Source organism: Sinocyclocheilus rhinocerous, unplaced genomic scaffold (genome assembly GCF_001515625.1).
Source record: "Sinocyclocheilus rhinocerous isolate Xijiao unplaced genomic scaffold, SAMN03320098_v1.1 scaffold677, whole genome shotgun sequence".
In the NCBI taxonomy this organism is placed as follows: domain Eukaryota; kingdom Metazoa; phylum Chordata; class Actinopteri; order Cypriniformes; family Cyprinidae; genus Sinocyclocheilus; species Sinocyclocheilus rhinocerous.
In genome coordinates this window covers 2,379,783-2,397,181 of record NW_015633185.1, presented here as the reverse complement: position 1 = coordinate 2,397,181, position 17,399 = coordinate 2,379,783, and the positions used below count along the sequence as shown (strand labels likewise).

The window sequence follows — 17,399 nt, the reverse complement described above, 5'->3', positions numbered from 1 at the left end:
CCATGCACTGAAAGCTCTCTCCTCCACATCACGAGTAGACACGCCCCTTATTGCTGATTGGCTACAAGTTTGTTTTGCTATTCGGCCCGAATCAGTTTTCTAAAGTGTTTTTGAAAAATCACATACCCTGCCTTTAATATGGGCTTCAAACTTAAGCTTAGTCTACAATGACACCTAAATATTTAAATTCACTCACTTTTTTGATTTCCTTTTGGTCAATTTTGATTTTAAATACATCCAGCGCTTTGTTGTTTAGTGAAAAACTCATTGAAACCATTTTGTTATAATTTCAAGTTAAACAGTTATCCTGCAGCCACTGGGAAACACTGACCAGTTGCCTGGTTAACAATTCTGCAGCCAGATGAGAAGTTTTTGCTGTTACATCATCAGTCTTTCCAGACTTAAAAACTGGGGTCACCACAGTGGTTTTAAAATTGTGGAAACTCATCAGTTTTAATAGATACATTTACCAAATGAGCTATTGGCTTTACCAGTGTTGCACTATATTTTTTAATAAGAGAAGCATCTAAACCGAATATATCTTTAGCTTTTGAATTGTTTAATTGATTAAAAACTTTATTTAATTGATGAAAAGATTTTATCTTGATCAACCTGTAAAATATAAAAAGATGATGAATTTCTTACTACATTATGTGATAAACAAACAGAATTTAAATTTGCTGAAAGTTCTTCTACTGATTTAATAAAAAAGGTATTAAATTCATTTGTAATTTCCAAAGCATCAGTACTGACCTTTCCACTTATATTCAGTTTTGTTATGTCCTTACTTTGACTGAATTTCTGATTGGTTAATTTATTCAAATGTTTCCAAATAAGCGAGCTATTGCCCTATGAGTCAGCAAACAACTGCATGAAATATGATGACTTTGATTTTCTCAGTTCACTAACCACTTTATTCATTAAACCTTTAAAGATCAATGTACCTGTTTGTAGTTTTGTAGATAGAGATTTTTTTCAGTGCCAGATCCCATTTTCATTAGCTGAAGAATATAATTTATCTAAGGGTAGAGATTGTATAGCACTTTTCATGATACAAATCGTTGCAAAGCAGCTTCACAGAAAATGAAAGTTTCTACATTACATTTAGGAGTAGCTTATCAGTGGTGACTGTCAAGGTGATGTCCGTATGGTAGATATGTACAGAAAAAAAAATCTTGCAGTTAGTTAATGGCATGTATTCAAACAAACGGTGAACACTATTAACAGCAATGATTATATGTTGTGATCAAACTTATAGGAAAATTTGGTAGTTCTGAAGGTTGCTTCAGGGTTGGCATCATCTGAGGTCCTCGGAGAGGTTGGCATCATCTCTTCTCAGGTGTTTGGTCATTTCAGATCTTTGTAAGGGCTGGATCCAGACTGAAGCTAGTGTAATTCCTAGTTACCTCGGGATTCCCATCCCATGGCAGAAACAGAGAAGCAAATAGACAAAAATTAGCGTAGCTGCTGTTCAAACCAAGCAAAAAATGATAATGTGTTCAAACCAAGCAAAGAATTAAGAAGTGGAATTTGATCAGATATAACTGGAGTACAAGGTTATGAGAAACATTATCTGAATGCTTTGCTGAACAGATGTGTCTTTAATCTAGATTGTAAAATTGGGGTAATATGATCATATTTTCTTGACCTGGTAAAGATTCTGCATTTTGCAGCTGCAGGACAACCATCTAGCAGTGTTACAATAGTCCAGTGTAGAGGTTATGAATGCATTAACTAGCTTTTCTGCATCAGAAACAGGTGGCATGTTCTGTAGCTTGGTGATGTTTCTAAGATGGAAGAATGCTGTCTTTGTAACACGTGAAATATTATATAAATTATAATTGTTTATGTAGGCCTATAATGCAACAGTACTATTTTATAATATTAAAAAATAAAAGAATTACAATATACATTTATACATTCCTATAGGTAATCCTTCAATCATTAATCATTGAGAAATAGTATTATTATATAGTTGTTTTTTTTATTATTATTTTACAGTCTAGAATGCTATAGTTATATAATAATAATAGTTTACCCAATTATGAACAAAATGACGTCACATTACTTGAAACTGGTAGTATAGAAACAGTTGCTGATTTTAAGTTGCTATTTTGGGTTGCTGTAAATATTTTTGTGTATGTATTTTTTCTGTTTATTTTTTAGTAGTATTGAACTTTGAGAATTATGTCTAATCATATAATGTATTATGTATCTTCTTGATTTTCTGTGCAATTCATTAATTTTCTCTTCTAGTCATTCCAATTCAAATAGCAATTTAGCAAATGGGCCAATTGCAATAAATTGCCAATTCAGTTCGTATTCTCACAAATTGGTTGGGAGCCAGTTGTTAAATTCTGAATTTTTGCCAACTCTAGTAGCAACACCCTGGCAACCACCCAGAAACCCTTTGGCATCATGGCAGCAAGTTTTACATGTGCAAGCACCGCTCACAACATATTAGCATCTAGATTACACTGTACTCCAAGACTATATGCCAGTCTTTTGCATTGTTTTTCGTGCATTCTATATAAATAGAATGCTTTGGGCAGCACTTCCTGCAGATGTTTAAGAAATTCAATTCAATCTATACTCAGGTTTTTTCTGATAGAAATGGAGCCCTGAAGCTTTAACTTTCAAAAAATTCCATCACACCTCTTTGCCATAAGTCACACGCTCACATACACTGGCTCCCTGCCCCGCACATGCCCGTAATCCTGCCATAATGAGTGTGTGCCCCCGCTCGCTGAGGTTCTGTCTCATTAGCTTTGTACTAATGGAGCCCTACAGGTCTGGCCGCACCGACTTCTCCAGCACCAGGCTAACGGTAACCCATCATGATGTATTGCCTGACGGACAGCTGGCCGGCTGACCTGAACTGAGACCTCATCACCAGGGTGAATTCATATCGCTTTCACTGCTGCTGTCATTACTGGTGACTGTGCACGAGGGGGTGATTTGTACTTGGCTTTCTTGAGAATTAAGAGCAGCCATGAAGAAAGAATGAGGGGGAAGAAAAGGAAGTCATCTGAACCAAGGCCTCTAGGGTTGCTGCAGTGCAGATGGCCTTGTCAGAGAAGAAACTGTCATTCCTCTCCCTCTCTCTCTCTCCCTCTTTCTCACTATGTGGGGTTGAGGCTGGACATTTGTCAGTGTCGCCCACTGCCCTGCTCTCCCTCAGCTATCACCACAGAGACAGGAAGAGGCTGTTGGCAAAGCCCAGACATTGGGTGTGAGCTGAATCTGTCTTAGTCAGTTTGTGTGTGTACGTGCATGCCCGTGTTCTGGAGTTTGTTTGTGTGGAAAATGGCATTTGTTGCATGCAGCAGACCTAAGGAAAGACGACATTTTGAACTCGCTTTTCAAATTGTGTTCGTCTCTGGCAGTGCCTGTATGTTAAAGGTAGGAAAATCAGGGAGCGATCATATGTGTGCGTGTTTGTGTGTGTGAGCGAGGAAAGCACAGTGTCGTTGATTGCATGCTGCTGAAAAGCTGAGATGGCATGTTTCCAGCTACTTTGAGTGAGACTGCGAACAGTGCAAGTCTGGGAAAGAAAACATCCAACAAACTTCATCCAGATACTCCATCACTGCATCAGCTTTACATTCACAACATGATATTACAAGACTTCTTCAGTGCACCAGCTGCCCTCTGCTACACCTTCCGAACAAGTGATAAGCACCTCAGGTTTGCACGAGTACTCGTTTTATTAACTTTTTCTTTCAAATGAAGGAGTCGTTCACCAGCACATGAAAATGTACTCATCCACATGTCTTTCTGAAACTTTGTGTGGTGAATAGACTAAATTGTAAGTCATAATTCAGAGATTTGAGACCTACGGCAAAGATTTAAATTTTTATTTTATTTTATTTCTACTGTAGTTACTTGCTCTGCTAGTATTTTCACTGGTCATACCAGAATGAGTTATGTTTTTTAGCAAAACATTAATCCATTTAAAGTAATTAATTGTTTTTTTTTTCTTTACAAAATAAAAATATTCAGACAACCTGGAAATTATACAGCTTAGTGTAACTTCATAAACTGTATAATTGTTAAATCCACTACAGAGTTGGAGTCAGTAAGATTTTTTTTTAAAACAAAAAAATTCCTCTTTTTTCAGTAAAGATACATTAAACTGATCAAAAATGACAGTAAAGACATTTATAATGTTATAATGTATAAAATATTTCTATTACAAATAAAAGTTGTTCTTTTAAACTTTCTATTCATCAAAGAATCCTGAAAACATCACAGGTTCCACAAAATTAAGCACTGCAACTCTTTTCAACACCAATAATAAGAAATGTTTGTTGAGACTTATCCCTCCTCAAACGGAGTAACCTGATCTGATCCTAAAATGTGAATCCAAAGTCATCGCAATTTGAAGCTGTGTTTTTTCCATCGGCTCAACTTAACACCAGCACAACTCCATATTTCTACCAGCTTTACAATTGCAACTTTACACCAACAGCACAGCTTTACCTTACCTTGTCACTCCAGCAGCTGCTCTCAGCGGGGGTAACCAAACACCAGTGCACTCCCTCTCCTCCACATCAAGCTCCGGGGGAATTTCAGCAGTGCGTCAGTCTAACATGACTTCAGTGTTGGGTGTTTATGCTCCGTAGACTGATGTGTTTTGCTTTGGTGTAGATTAGGACTTATCAAACAGAACGGCATGTCTTACAGCAGATGCCTGCCATTGGCGTTATACAAAGATGTGATAGCAAAACAGCTTGATGTAACATTTTCTGCTCGTTTTCAATGTGCAGGGATCCTAACAGATGGCTGTTCTGACTTCAGATCAGTGTAAAGTTTAGCAGGAATGATACGGCCACTTGCTGCGCTTCCTCATTGACTTTCCCTCACTCCTTCTTTACTTTGTGTGAGCAGCATATGGAGCATTTAGAGAGCAAGAGCGAAACGGAGCGGAAATATGAGGTTGAATGATCGCTCTGCTGTGCTGGAAAGCCGAGAGCCGTCCGTAATGAGTGCCTGCAGCTTAATCACGTACAGGAATGTTCAGGATCTGTTTCCACCGGAAGGATGAGCGGAGTAATGTAGCAGCCGGAGAATGAGAGAAGCAGAATGCATGCGAGGACGGAGAGAAAAAGAAGACGTAATGGGGAGAAGAGAAGCCCAGAGGGAGTGAAAATAGGAGAGGGTGCGGGAAGTGTCAGCGCTTCTCCGGGGAGTAGGAAGAATGGAGAAGAGACAGATTAGAAGAAAGATAAATGGAGGAAAGCGATCTGAGATGTTTCCTGCAGTTAGCCGTCTTACCAGGGCTTTGTTGAAGGGTGTAAACAGCAATGATAATAGCTTCAGGCTTGCAACTAGAGAGGGACGAAGCCCAGTCCATGCTGACAGGGATAATGTCTGCAAGCTGCCAGATGTTTCTCATGCCTTGTTTCCTCAAGCATTATAGTTTGGTAGAAGATGCTATCATAAACCGTGCACATACACAGTCAGAAAGTAATTTTCATTCACAGAATCCCAAACACAGATGGAAAGTAAACTGACCCACGGGATTGCAGTCTGGAATGAAGAATAGAGATGGGATTTTTAAGGAATTTGACGAGTCTGGTTCAGATTCCACTTGATGATTAATGCAGTCATGAATGATTGCATTAACATTTTTTAAATGCCCTCCCTTTATAATACTAAACATACTAATACTATTTTTGGTAAATTGTTGTTGTTTTTTTTTATTAGGATTTAAAAAATATATATTGTATTTTAAACGACATTAATAATGTTAAGCCACTTTATTATTATTGATATTTAATTAATTGATTTAGGCCCAATCCCAATTCTATTTTATACCCCTTCCCCTACTCCTCCGCCTACCCCTTGTCCCTTGAAACAGAGTGTCAAGGGGTAGGGGTGAAAATATTCCCCAAAGAATTGGGACACCACTACTATGCCGTCACACGTCATCATACGTCGTCTAGCTCCTACAATACACACACCTATACTGGTGTGCTGGTGTGTGCATTAGAGCCTTTAATTACTGTTCTATATTAATGCGCTGCTTACTGACACACACTCACACACACTCAAATCTCACAGGTTTATGTTAATGCAATACATTCAAATATTATCTACTTGGCTAATTTCGAGTACACCCTGACTAAAGTAATGATTTCCACCTCACTTGGGTGAGTTAAGAACCACTCTGGCAGATTCTGTCAATGAATGACTATTTAGACCAAACAGATGACTGATTTGTTAGTCACAGAGTCATTAATAAGAACCAGCTCATGAAGATAATTCAAGAAATCAGATCGAACTTTGTATTTGTTTTTGTGTTACATGTTAATTACATGTACTTACTATACCATTAGGATTTGGTTTAGGGTTATTGCATGTAATTATGCATAATTTACAGTTGTACGTGTGTAACAAGGGCACTGTAAAATAAAATATTAAATAAAATGTATTGTCTTTGTTTTATTTTGTACTATGTATATTTCTCATCACATTCATTTCAGACTGCCAGCTCACAACTCCGCTAAGGCATAATTTCTTTCGCAGTGGATTTGCAGATTCAGCAGCAGCGTAAAGCGGTGCAGGAAATACTGTCATTTTTGTATAGCATTCAGGCTGCATAGATGGAATAATGCAGACCTTCAAGAACAGCTAACAGAACTGAACACCATAAATCATCATTCAGTTGCAGTCATCTGTACAATAAAACATTCTTGAACCTTACAAAGAATGACTGTGGCATACCCATCCAGACGTGATGATCCCAGTGCGGAGAGACCATGCACGTCTCAGCCACAGTCAAACCAGAGGGATTATCTGTGCCCTTGTTTGTGGTGGTGGTTATGCTCTCTGATGTGGTCTATGTGTCCTTGTTAGCAGTAGACATGCTGTGACAATATAGCAGTCTGTCTGTCTATCTATACATCTTCCTGTCTGACTGTCTATCTCACCATATCCACCCCCAGAGAGTCTGTCGTTTCGGTTTTCTCCCATTCAGTGTCGTGAGACCCCAGCTTCCATTGCTACTTTTAACATGTGCCTCAAGGGCCATTTTTCTAATAACATAATTTTGTTTTAGGCAAAGCGTATACTGCAAGTCAGAAGCTCAGTGCCCTGCCCACATTTTAAGGCTTAAAGTTTTGTATTTTCTGTTATGTTGTCAGTTTCATGGGCTGTAATTCACACAACTAATCTTCTTGATGTCAGCTTGGAAAAGCTTGTGGTCATTTTTTGCTCTGATTTGCACAGAAGGAGAAAGAGCTGAAAAATATGGCGGAGGCAATTTTTGGAAGACTTGGGTCACTGCTTTACTGCCCAGCTATTCTCTAGCCATTTCAAGCAAGTTGGCTTACATCTGTGGCTTTTGTTGCAGACCCTTACTGTCACGGGTACAAAAGGAGGATTCAATTGCGAATGTGAAATATAACAGTTTATTAGGAAAAGGTCCCAACCAGACCAAAGGCAAGAGTCAAACAAGGCATGTGCAGGATATAGTCACTCTTGGTAGCGCAGGGACGCAAATGGGCACCCGTGGATATCCCGAGAACATACGATCCTTGGGGGCGAATCCTGGAACCGAATTCCAATGAGCCGAAGGACAGGAACAGAGAACTGAACATAGCAGGAACACCAAACGATCTGACAACACAGGACGGATAGCACAGGTGTTATATAGCTGAGCTGATGAGCTACAGCTGGCGCAGATGAACAATCAGCAGCAATCACCGACACACCCACTCACACACACATACACACAGAGCGAAAATGAGTCAGTGAACCCATGAACCGTGACACTTACAGGCCTTCTGTCTTGTGTGCGTTGTGCTTTAGGGTTTGTTGTTGTAGTTCCAACTCGTGTGTGAGAAAATACAGGGTTATATGATCTTATTTGATATGTTTCTTTGGTGTTATTGTTTTTGAAACCCTGACATCTCTTCTTCATTTGATCTCTTTCTCTCTAGCTCTCTCGCCTGCAGGCTGATGGTCGTCATCAGGATCTGCAGGTTGTTTTAGTGGCGATGACAGTCGTTCATTGTATTGTGGAGCTGGTGAGAGATAAGCTGCAACTGAGAGAGCAGAGCAGGGATGTATAAGGGAGTTACGGTGGGAGAGGTTGTATTGTAGATTCATGCTTGTATGTCACATGCTTGTATGTCACACTTTGGAGTGCAAATTAAGAAGTAGAAACAAAGTTTATCAAAGACTAAGTGATTAGTGAGGTCAAGAAATTGTATGTATTATTTTTTAATAGTTGTTTGCTATTGCTGCACAGTAAAACCCTCTCTCTGAGAAGCGGTGTCTCGTATTTTTCGGAAAATAAGTTGCAGTGCATTGTTGAAAGTAAAAAAAAAAATCTCATAGGTATATAATATACATGTATTTTAGTTCCACTCACTCAATAGCAAATCTTTAAAAAGTAATGGTATTTAGTGGCATTCATTATAAACATTTATTATAAATGCCAAGCCTAAACAAATTTATTTGTGAAATAAATACAGATACAACTAAAATCAGGCAAACCCAAATGTGTGCACTTTGCACATTTTTTGCTTGCTTGACGTTAATTGCATTATATAAGCCACTTTGGAATATGAATCGCAGCACGTTTCAAATGATAAAAACAATGAATTATATTCCAGAAAATATGGTAGTTTTTGATAGCTGGTCAAGGGAAAAATTGTTCTTTAGTTCAAGTACCTTTTTTTCCATCCATTGAAATGTATTTACTTGTGTAGATTAATTTAGTTTTAATATTATTGTTTTTGTTTTGAAATCTGTTGTAATCTTCTGTTTGTAGTTCTAATGTATGTTCAGCACAAATTATTTTTGGAAATTGTGAAGAAACGTTTGTAGTAATAATAGTATTTCCATTAAATACTACTGCTAAAAATAATCATAACAATAATAATTACTATTAATAATAGTAATGAAGATCTTTGTTATATTCTTTTGTGCTCAAAACATTGTTTGACCACTGGAACACATTCTATGTGAATGCACTCAAAGGAACACATCTGATCTGGGAACCTGAAACCAGCCTAATTATTCAGGACTAGTCGTTCCCACAACCCACCAAATAAGCCAGTTTTGAAACTGTAGTTTGTACATCCTTAATATTGAGTGTCCTTGCATGTTGAGCTACATACTGTACATGTCTGATAGCAGCTGAAAGTGAGAGACTGATTGTTTGAGATGTGAATGGTGTCGTTTTTCGGATTTGGTGAGTTCTGAATCTGCTGCCAAGTGCCACTGAGACAACCAAGCAGATGGAGAGAGGAAGACGCTCTGTTAGAGCCATTAACCACAGGCCAAACCAGGACAAGCCTGTGTGTGTGTGTGTGTGTGTGTGTATGCGTGCGTGCCTGGCATTTTTTAGGTGGCTGATCAAGACAGAAGTTGCATGTTGCAAGTTCACTCTCTTGTGTTCGCACTCAACAGCTCCTCATCTGTCTTTAAGCTTCACTCTCACTTTCTCCCTTAATGAGACACCTTTCTCTTCTCCTCTGCAGCTCCGCTGGAGAAGCAGAGATACTCCAATTACTGGCCTTTATGAAGGAGAGCAGTTCAACAACAGTCAGCTTTGTACCACTTAATGCCGAGTTCACACTGCACGATATTAGCCCAATTTTTCACTCGCCGACAGGTTTTGCGAAATCGCCGACAAATGCCCGACATCGGAGGCAAATCGGTGCTCGTTCACGCGAGTGACAATCACACAGTGTGAATTATCAAAGACGCGATCTGAGGGAATCACCGACACATCCCCGCTTAGAGGCAGGATGCTGATTTGTGTTACCACAGGGGTGCTCAGACTGGCTTCTGGAGGTCTACTTTCCCCACAGATTGAGGATCTAACGCTAATCAAACTCACCTGAACTAGCTAATCAAGGTCTTTGGGTTCACTTGAAAATTACAGACAGGTGCTTGCAGCAGCACCAGAGCTAAACTCGGCAGGAGTGTTGATCTTCAGGAGCAGGATGAATCACTGCTGTCTTGGCTGAAACCAAAGGCACCTGCCTTGCTGCCTAGGAAACCGAATTGGTTTCAGAAAGTCTTTCATAATTTGAGTATGTTTAGTGTGATACATTAGTGAATATTTAATGACTATACAATACCTTCAGTTGAATCTTAAATTTAAAAAAAATATATACATATATAAAATAATTTCTGCTTTCAGTTGCTTTGTCAAATGCCATGTTTGTTTGTTTTTTTTAACCAACAACTTAACTGTACAGACAGATAAAATTAAGTCAGTTAAACTTTCAGTTTAATATTATTAACATTTTTAAATATTTTAATATCTAAAATATAAATCTCTCTCTCTCACTATGTATATACAGATATGTTAATAAATATAAATATATCATTAAATATATTTGGTAATGTTTTACAATAAGGTTCCATTTGTTAACATTAGATAACTACATTTGTTAAAGGGGTCATATGATGCGATTTCATTTTTTCCTTTCTCTTTGAAGCGTTACAAGCTGTTTGCTATCTATGTGAGCCTGGGCCTGCTTTGCCGAATGGCTTAACGGTAGTGGACTATAGCTGTGTGTACCTGATCAATTGACCAGATAGCCTCGCGTTATTTCCTTATCACTTCTCGCGTGTGTTTTGTTGTGAAACGTAGTTTGCGGACCAGACAGAGCTGTCGGCGATTCTTCCTATTGTGAAGTCATGCAATGTGAAACCCCCTGTCGCGGATCCATCGTGCAATGTGAACACAGCAGCAACTGAATGCTAACCTCAGATAGTCACGCAGTGTGAAAACAACGGCGATCCGATGAGTTTAACAAAATCGTGCAGTGTGAACTCGGCATTAGAGGCAGGATGCTGATTTGTGTTACCACAGGGGTGCTCAGACTGGCTTCTGGAGGTCTTACTTTCCCCGCAGATTGAGGATCTAACGCTAATCAAACTCACCTGAACTAGCTAATCAAGGTCTTTGGGTTCACTTGAAAATTACAGACAGGTGCTTGCAGCAGCACCAGAGCTAAACTCGGCAGGAGTGTTGATCTTCAGGAGCAGGATGAATCACTGCTGTCTTGGCTGAAACCAAAGGCACCTGCCTTGCTGCCTAGGAAACCGAATTGGTTTCAGAAAGTCTTTCATAATTTGAGTATGTTTAGTGTGATACATTAGTGAATATTTAATGACTATACAATACCTTCAGTTGAATCTTAAATTTAAAAAAAATATATACATATATAAAATAATTTCTGCTTTCAGTTGCTTTGTCAAATGCCATGTTTGTTTGTTTTTTTTAACCAACAACTTAACTGTACAGACAGATAAAATTAAGTCAGTTAAACTTTCAGTTTAATATTATTAACATTTTTAAATATTTTAATATCTAAAATATAAATCTCTCTCTCTCACTATGTATATACAGATATGTTAATAAATATAAATATATCATTAAATATATTTGGTAATGTTTTACAATAAGGTTCCATTTGTTAACATTAGATAACTACATTTGTTAAAGGGGTCATATGATGCGATTTCATTTTTTCCTTTCTCTTTGAAGCGTTACAAGCTGTTTGCTATCTATGTGAGCCTGGGCCTGCTTTGCCGAATGGCTTAACGGTAGTGGACTATAGCTGTGTGTACCTGATCAATTGACCAGATAGCGTAAAACTAGTGACTTGACTTAAATGTGTTTCTGGGCTAGTGAAGCCCATAGAATTTAACTAGTGGCTTAGCAATGTGAACCTGGGTGCTGTACCCTTAGGTTTATTTAACAAACGGCCTAAAAAACTGTGTGTGTCTGAGCCAATATAGCTCAAACTTACCTAGGTAGAAACGCGCACTATGTGTGTCATTACAAACAGGAATCACATTGTAAGCTGATAGATTAAGTCCCTCCCAGCAACCACCTGACTCAGGCTCAGGTGACCTGAGCAAATAGTTACATTTTGTGATTCAATATCATCCTCATATCCTCTTACCTTTTTTTATCTTTAAATATTAGACTAATTTGTAATTATCGCTCCCTTCTGACTGTCTGCATCGCATGTGCGCCACGAGCTCACGTATATGCGGGTAAATTATTTTCTGTTGCTCAAAGTAAGGCTGTTGACAGTAGGACGTTTGTGGAAGACAGTTATTCGGGTTCACCTTGAGTTAGGATGGATCAAAGCTGTGAAATGCAAACTGTAAACCGATCCCACTTAAATACCGACTGAAATCAGCCCGTTCGCACACTATGTATTTGAATGCCCATAGAAAATATTGAAAGCACTGGAGGTTTTGAGCAAATAGGTACTTCCCAATTCACTTTACTGTTCTAAAATCCATGACGCTTTGATGTTGTATTCTCACATACATAACTAGATAAACCGCTTGCTTCTGCTGCTGCTGATACACAATTTGCAATCATATAACAATATATTGGGATTGATTTTCCTCACAATATTGCGTTGGCCCTTGTGTTGATATGTCTTGCATGCTTATTCTGTTTTTGCAGAAGGTGAGTCCCTCTGTGTTTTGTGTACAACCTTGTACAACATGAACCTTCAGCTTCAGGAAACATAACGGTTTTCTATTTGAATATATTTTAAAATGTAATTAGTTCCTTTGATGGCAAAAATGAATTCATCCAGTCTTCAATATCACATGATCCTTCAGAAATCATTCTAATAAACTTGATGGAAAATAACTCAAATTAAAATGAAATAAAAATAATATAGGTATATAAACAATGATAAAAGTAACACAAAATCAACAAAATTACTAAAACTTCAACTAAAAGTAAAATTAAAATTGAAAAGATTAAAAATACTAATTAGTTTGAAATAAAAAAAAATACACTGTAAAAAAAAAAAAAAAAAAAAAAAATGGAAAGTGTAATGCTCCACAAGTCACGTTCACACCTCAAACTTGTTATATTGGAGTAAAATTGCTCTTTTTTTTTGTCTTTACCCATAAATATACTACATCCGTTGTTTACACATAGGACGGATGTCTTTTGTCTGCATTGCTATCGTTCACGCATCAGCACCAAAATGCTGTTAAAATTGTGATGTAATTTGCCCGCAAATAATGTCAGGTTTAGAAATGTGAATACAAGGGAGGTTTAGCTTTAGGCATTTTAATTTAAGCATGTTTAGCTTAGTTAACGGAAGGGTACCTGCTGCCATCAGAGCAAGTGTAATTACTGCATTCACGCACTCCTCGGATGCTCTCATTTCCCGAGTTGTGCTTTTAAGTCGGAATGTGAAAACAACATGGACACTCTCATAACTACAAGATGTGTTGGATTTGTATTATTAGAGCTTTCCGACTTGAGTTCACGTGCATTTTCTCAGTCGGGAAATTATTTTTCACTTGCGGTGCCGGTGATGATGCTGCTTACATCCGTTTCGGAGAACCAGAGGACAGATATTTTAATCGATCGCTCAGGCATGGCACCGAAATCTGCGTTCTGATTCGGTTCTAGTACATACCGGTTACATAGGTACCGGTGCCATATTGGTACCGGGTTTCGGTACCCAACCCTAGTTATATGTTTGCAAGTTTAGAAATTTAAAACTGATGAACACAATAATGCACTGAAATTAGAAGAAAAGACCGTTCACTTATCTGGCTGTTGAGTTTCAGAGGAACTCTGGCGTAAACTTCAGATTCAGACGTGCCTCTATGCCTCACAACCTCTCTGTACTGGCTGTAGACTTTTTCAGGTTTTGGACACAAGCCAAGAGTTTGTGCAAAGTACCGCAGCCATCATTAATAAGTCTCTGTCTGTTAGCCGCGTGCCATCTCTGAGCAATGCCGCTATCAGCAGCAGCATTGACTTATCTCCGTCTCATTTGAAACACTGTCACTTGTCATTCTAAGAGTAATGGCAGTACTATAATGAGAGAGGGTGGTTCGCCTCTCAATCAATTCTACCCTAATTAGTGTTAATGCAACACACAAAAACCCCTGCAGCTCTCTTCATCACTGCCAGCTCCTCCTCTCCTCCTTTTCTCTGTGGTCATAAGGCAATCGAAACAACATCTTCATCACTTCTGCACTTGTACATAATGTATAGATACTGTGTAGTCTCACTGGTGTCCTGGCCTCTGTTCTAGTTATGGCTCACAGCACCACATTGGTCAATTAATGTTCCCTGACACAATCAGAGCATTTGCCTCGTGAATTATGGGAATGGTGTGGAAACCAATCACAACTCCCTCCCTATTTTCTTCTTGTTGCTACAGTTGGCCTACAGTTGTGGTTTTTTGCAAGAGCCATGTCTCACATCACATAACACAATTTGCAATCATATAACAATATATTGGGATTGATTTTCCTCACAATATTGCGTTGGCCCTTGTGTTGATATGTCTTGCATGCTTATTCTGTTTTTGCAGAAGGTGAGTCCCTCTGTGTTTTGTGTACAACCTTGTACAACATGAACCTTCAGCTTCAGGAAACATAACGGTTTTCTATTTGAATATATTTTAAAATGTAATTAGTTCCTTTGATGGCAAAAATGAATTCATCCAGTCTTCAATATCACATGATCCTTCAGAAATCATTCTAATATGTTGATGTAGTGCTCAAGAAGCATTTCTGATTATTATCAATGTTTTTGACGAAAGTGATAACATTTTTTTCAGAATCATTTGTTGAATAGAATGTTTAAAATTTATTTGAAATATAAATCTTTTCTGCCACTTTTGATGAATTGAATGCATCCTTGCTAGTATAAAAAAAAAAAAAGGAAAGTGTAATGCTCCACAAGTCACGTTCACACCTGAAACTTGTTATATTGGAGTAAAATTGCTCTTTTTTTTGTCTTTACCCATAAATATACTAAATCCGTTGTTTACACATAGGACGGATGTCTTTTGTCTGCATTGCTATCGTTCACGCATCAGCACCAAAATGCTGTTAAAATTGTGATGTAATTTGCCCGCAAATAATGTTAGTAAAAGAGTCTCTAACTCTTGCAGTAATATGTCTTCATCTGCTCAAATGGAAAAAAAAGTTCTATCATTTCAGTGTCTGTCAAGTTTGACAACAGTTTCTTCCCACAACATTATGTACTTTATATAATCATAATCTCTCATCACAGGCTTAAAACTACATGTAGTGGAGTAATTTTGTCAGAACTTTGTGATTGGCTGAAGCTCGTTGACAGCAGCAGACTTACTACATCAGACCTTCTTAACTATCTTTTCTGGCAATTTTGTCAGACCTGATATGCTGGCATTTTGAGAAACGTCATTTTCACATATAACCTCTAAATAGAGTTTATATGATCTTATATGGAAATTTATATAAGACCAAGTATGAATGAAAGTGGCTATATTGCCTATCATAAGGTGAACAAAAGAAATCCATCTCAACATTTGAGCCTAATTTGAGTGATTGCCTCAGAGAGAGAGAGAGAGAGACAAGTATCTTAAATGATTTGAACGGCATGTCAGATCTGTACATAGTCAGCCTCCATTCCTGTATCTCTCTATCTCAATCTCTATCTCTGCTGCTTCCTCCTTCAATGTCACAGTTTGAATTATCTCCCTCCACGGGAACATCTCAATGTGTTTGGCTGTGAATGCCAAACACTCAATCACTGTTCCTCCTCTGGTCTCTAAAGTAATAGGATTCCTCATCCGGCATGACTCGACTCTCACTGGCCTAATTGGAGCAAGAAAAGATGGCAGACGGTTTACAATCAGACAGGAAATGCTCAAGCGAAGCTCCTCAAATAGCAGGTTCGCAAATGGAAATTAAGACCAAATTTACTTCAGGCCAAAAGCGAATTGGACTAGTGCATGAATATAAATGTGCTACAGTAGATGTGGTGATATAAGCTTGAAGTGATGAGCTGATCTGCTGACGAGTCGACAGCGGTTATTATGCGCTGATAACAGTCCCGTGTAAAACATTCACACGGCCATGTTGATTCTGCCTTCACTGTAATGAGGAGAGACGTTACTGTGTCTCATTTCACTGTCTAGTTCTTTATGATGTGAACCAGTATGTGGTGAATGCGAAATCGGGCACTAGCAGAGACCTTGATCCACTAAACATTAGCACACTGATGACTCAATTTCCTCTGACATGATTATGTGGTTGCGCATTAAAACGTCTTTAAGCTTCGTCACTATATATCACATCAGGACTGATATCATTCTGATATGATTTGTTTGTCGCGCGTCTTCATTGTAGCTATTAAAAAATAAAGTGCCACCATGAAATATGCATTCATCCTCCATTTCTGTTTATCTTGAGAGACAGGAGAAAACGTAACATTTCCAGTAAATGCATATAGTGAGTAGCTAATGCTCACTTGTTACTGTGGATTGTGAGATTTTTCGGAAGTGAATGTGTCAGTGCCCTGGAGTGATTTTTGGCAATGATATACAACACTTGAAATGTCTGATTTGCTGGGCTTTGCACTGACTGCAAGCATAAAAATATGTAGCATTACTAAAACTAAAATACTAAAATAGTAAATTTTTAAATACATTTACCTTTTTTCAGCACTGTTCTCAATGAAATATATTTATATATTAAATTATATGTTATATATTAAATTTATACTAAATGCTGATTTATTTTAGTTAATAGAAGTTAAGTTAATAAAGTCTATTTATGGCGTTATTTTTTCACTTTACAGTATTTTTACACAAGTGCCTAATATAAAACTTTTCAGAGTACAGTAGATTTGCAGGAAGGTTTCTTCAGGTGTCTTGGAGATGTTGCCATAGTTCTTCTGGATTTAGTCTGTCTCAGTTTCTTCAGTTTCTTCATGTATTCCCAGACAGACTGGATGATGGTGAGATCAGATCTCTGTGTGGACCACTGGTTGTTGTCAGACTCCTTGTGCATACAAAAATTAATGGCAAAAGGAATGTTTGCTAATGTAAACTGATATTTCCTACGGACACACTACAACAAAAGATAGAAATAACTGACTTAAAACCAATTTTTGTTGGTGAAAATACTAGTAGCAAGACCTTTGCACAGTAGTGTATCTTTATTTATACATTTATATACAATTTGTCCACTGTATTGGATCAGCGTTATATTAGTTTTATTTATATATTTTTAATTTTTTTATTTATTTAGTCATTTAGCAGACGCTTTTATCCAAAGCGACTTACAAATGAGGACAACAGAAGCAATCAATTGTAGTATTAAAACAACTAAAAACAGATTCAAAACTTAAAGCTAAAACTTTATAAATACTACTTATACACATTTTAAAAATAAAGAAATTAAAAAAAAACAAAAAAACAATTACGTACAACAAAATTTCTAAACTTATTTAAATGAAAAACAAAAAATAAAGCTAAAAACAATTCAAAATATTAAAGAACAAAAGGTATGAGTATAATAATGATTCTAACATAACACTAAGCCAAACACCAAAAAAAACAACTACATATATGTGTATGTACAACCATACACAC

At 37.6% G+C, this 17,399-nt stretch overlaps 1 protein-coding gene across 5 annotated transcripts in view; it reads left to right on the top strand.

Annotated features, from left to right (window-relative positions):
* LOC107743572 (bifunctional heparan sulfate N-deacetylase/N-sulfotransferase 2-like) overlaps window positions 1–17,399 on the top strand; it is a 150,893-nt gene that overhangs the window by 66,162 nt on the left and 67,332 nt on the right. Inside the window, exon 1 of one of the 5 annotated variants that reach the window (XM_016556891.1) lies at window positions 10,948–11,107. The exons of the other annotated variants lie outside the window; for them this stretch is intronic. The gene's annotated coding sequence lies outside the window, so the exon portion shown is untranslated. Of the gene's footprint in view, window positions 1–10,947; window positions 11,108–17,399 lie in introns of those variants that run through there. 5 annotated transcript variants of the gene reach the window in all.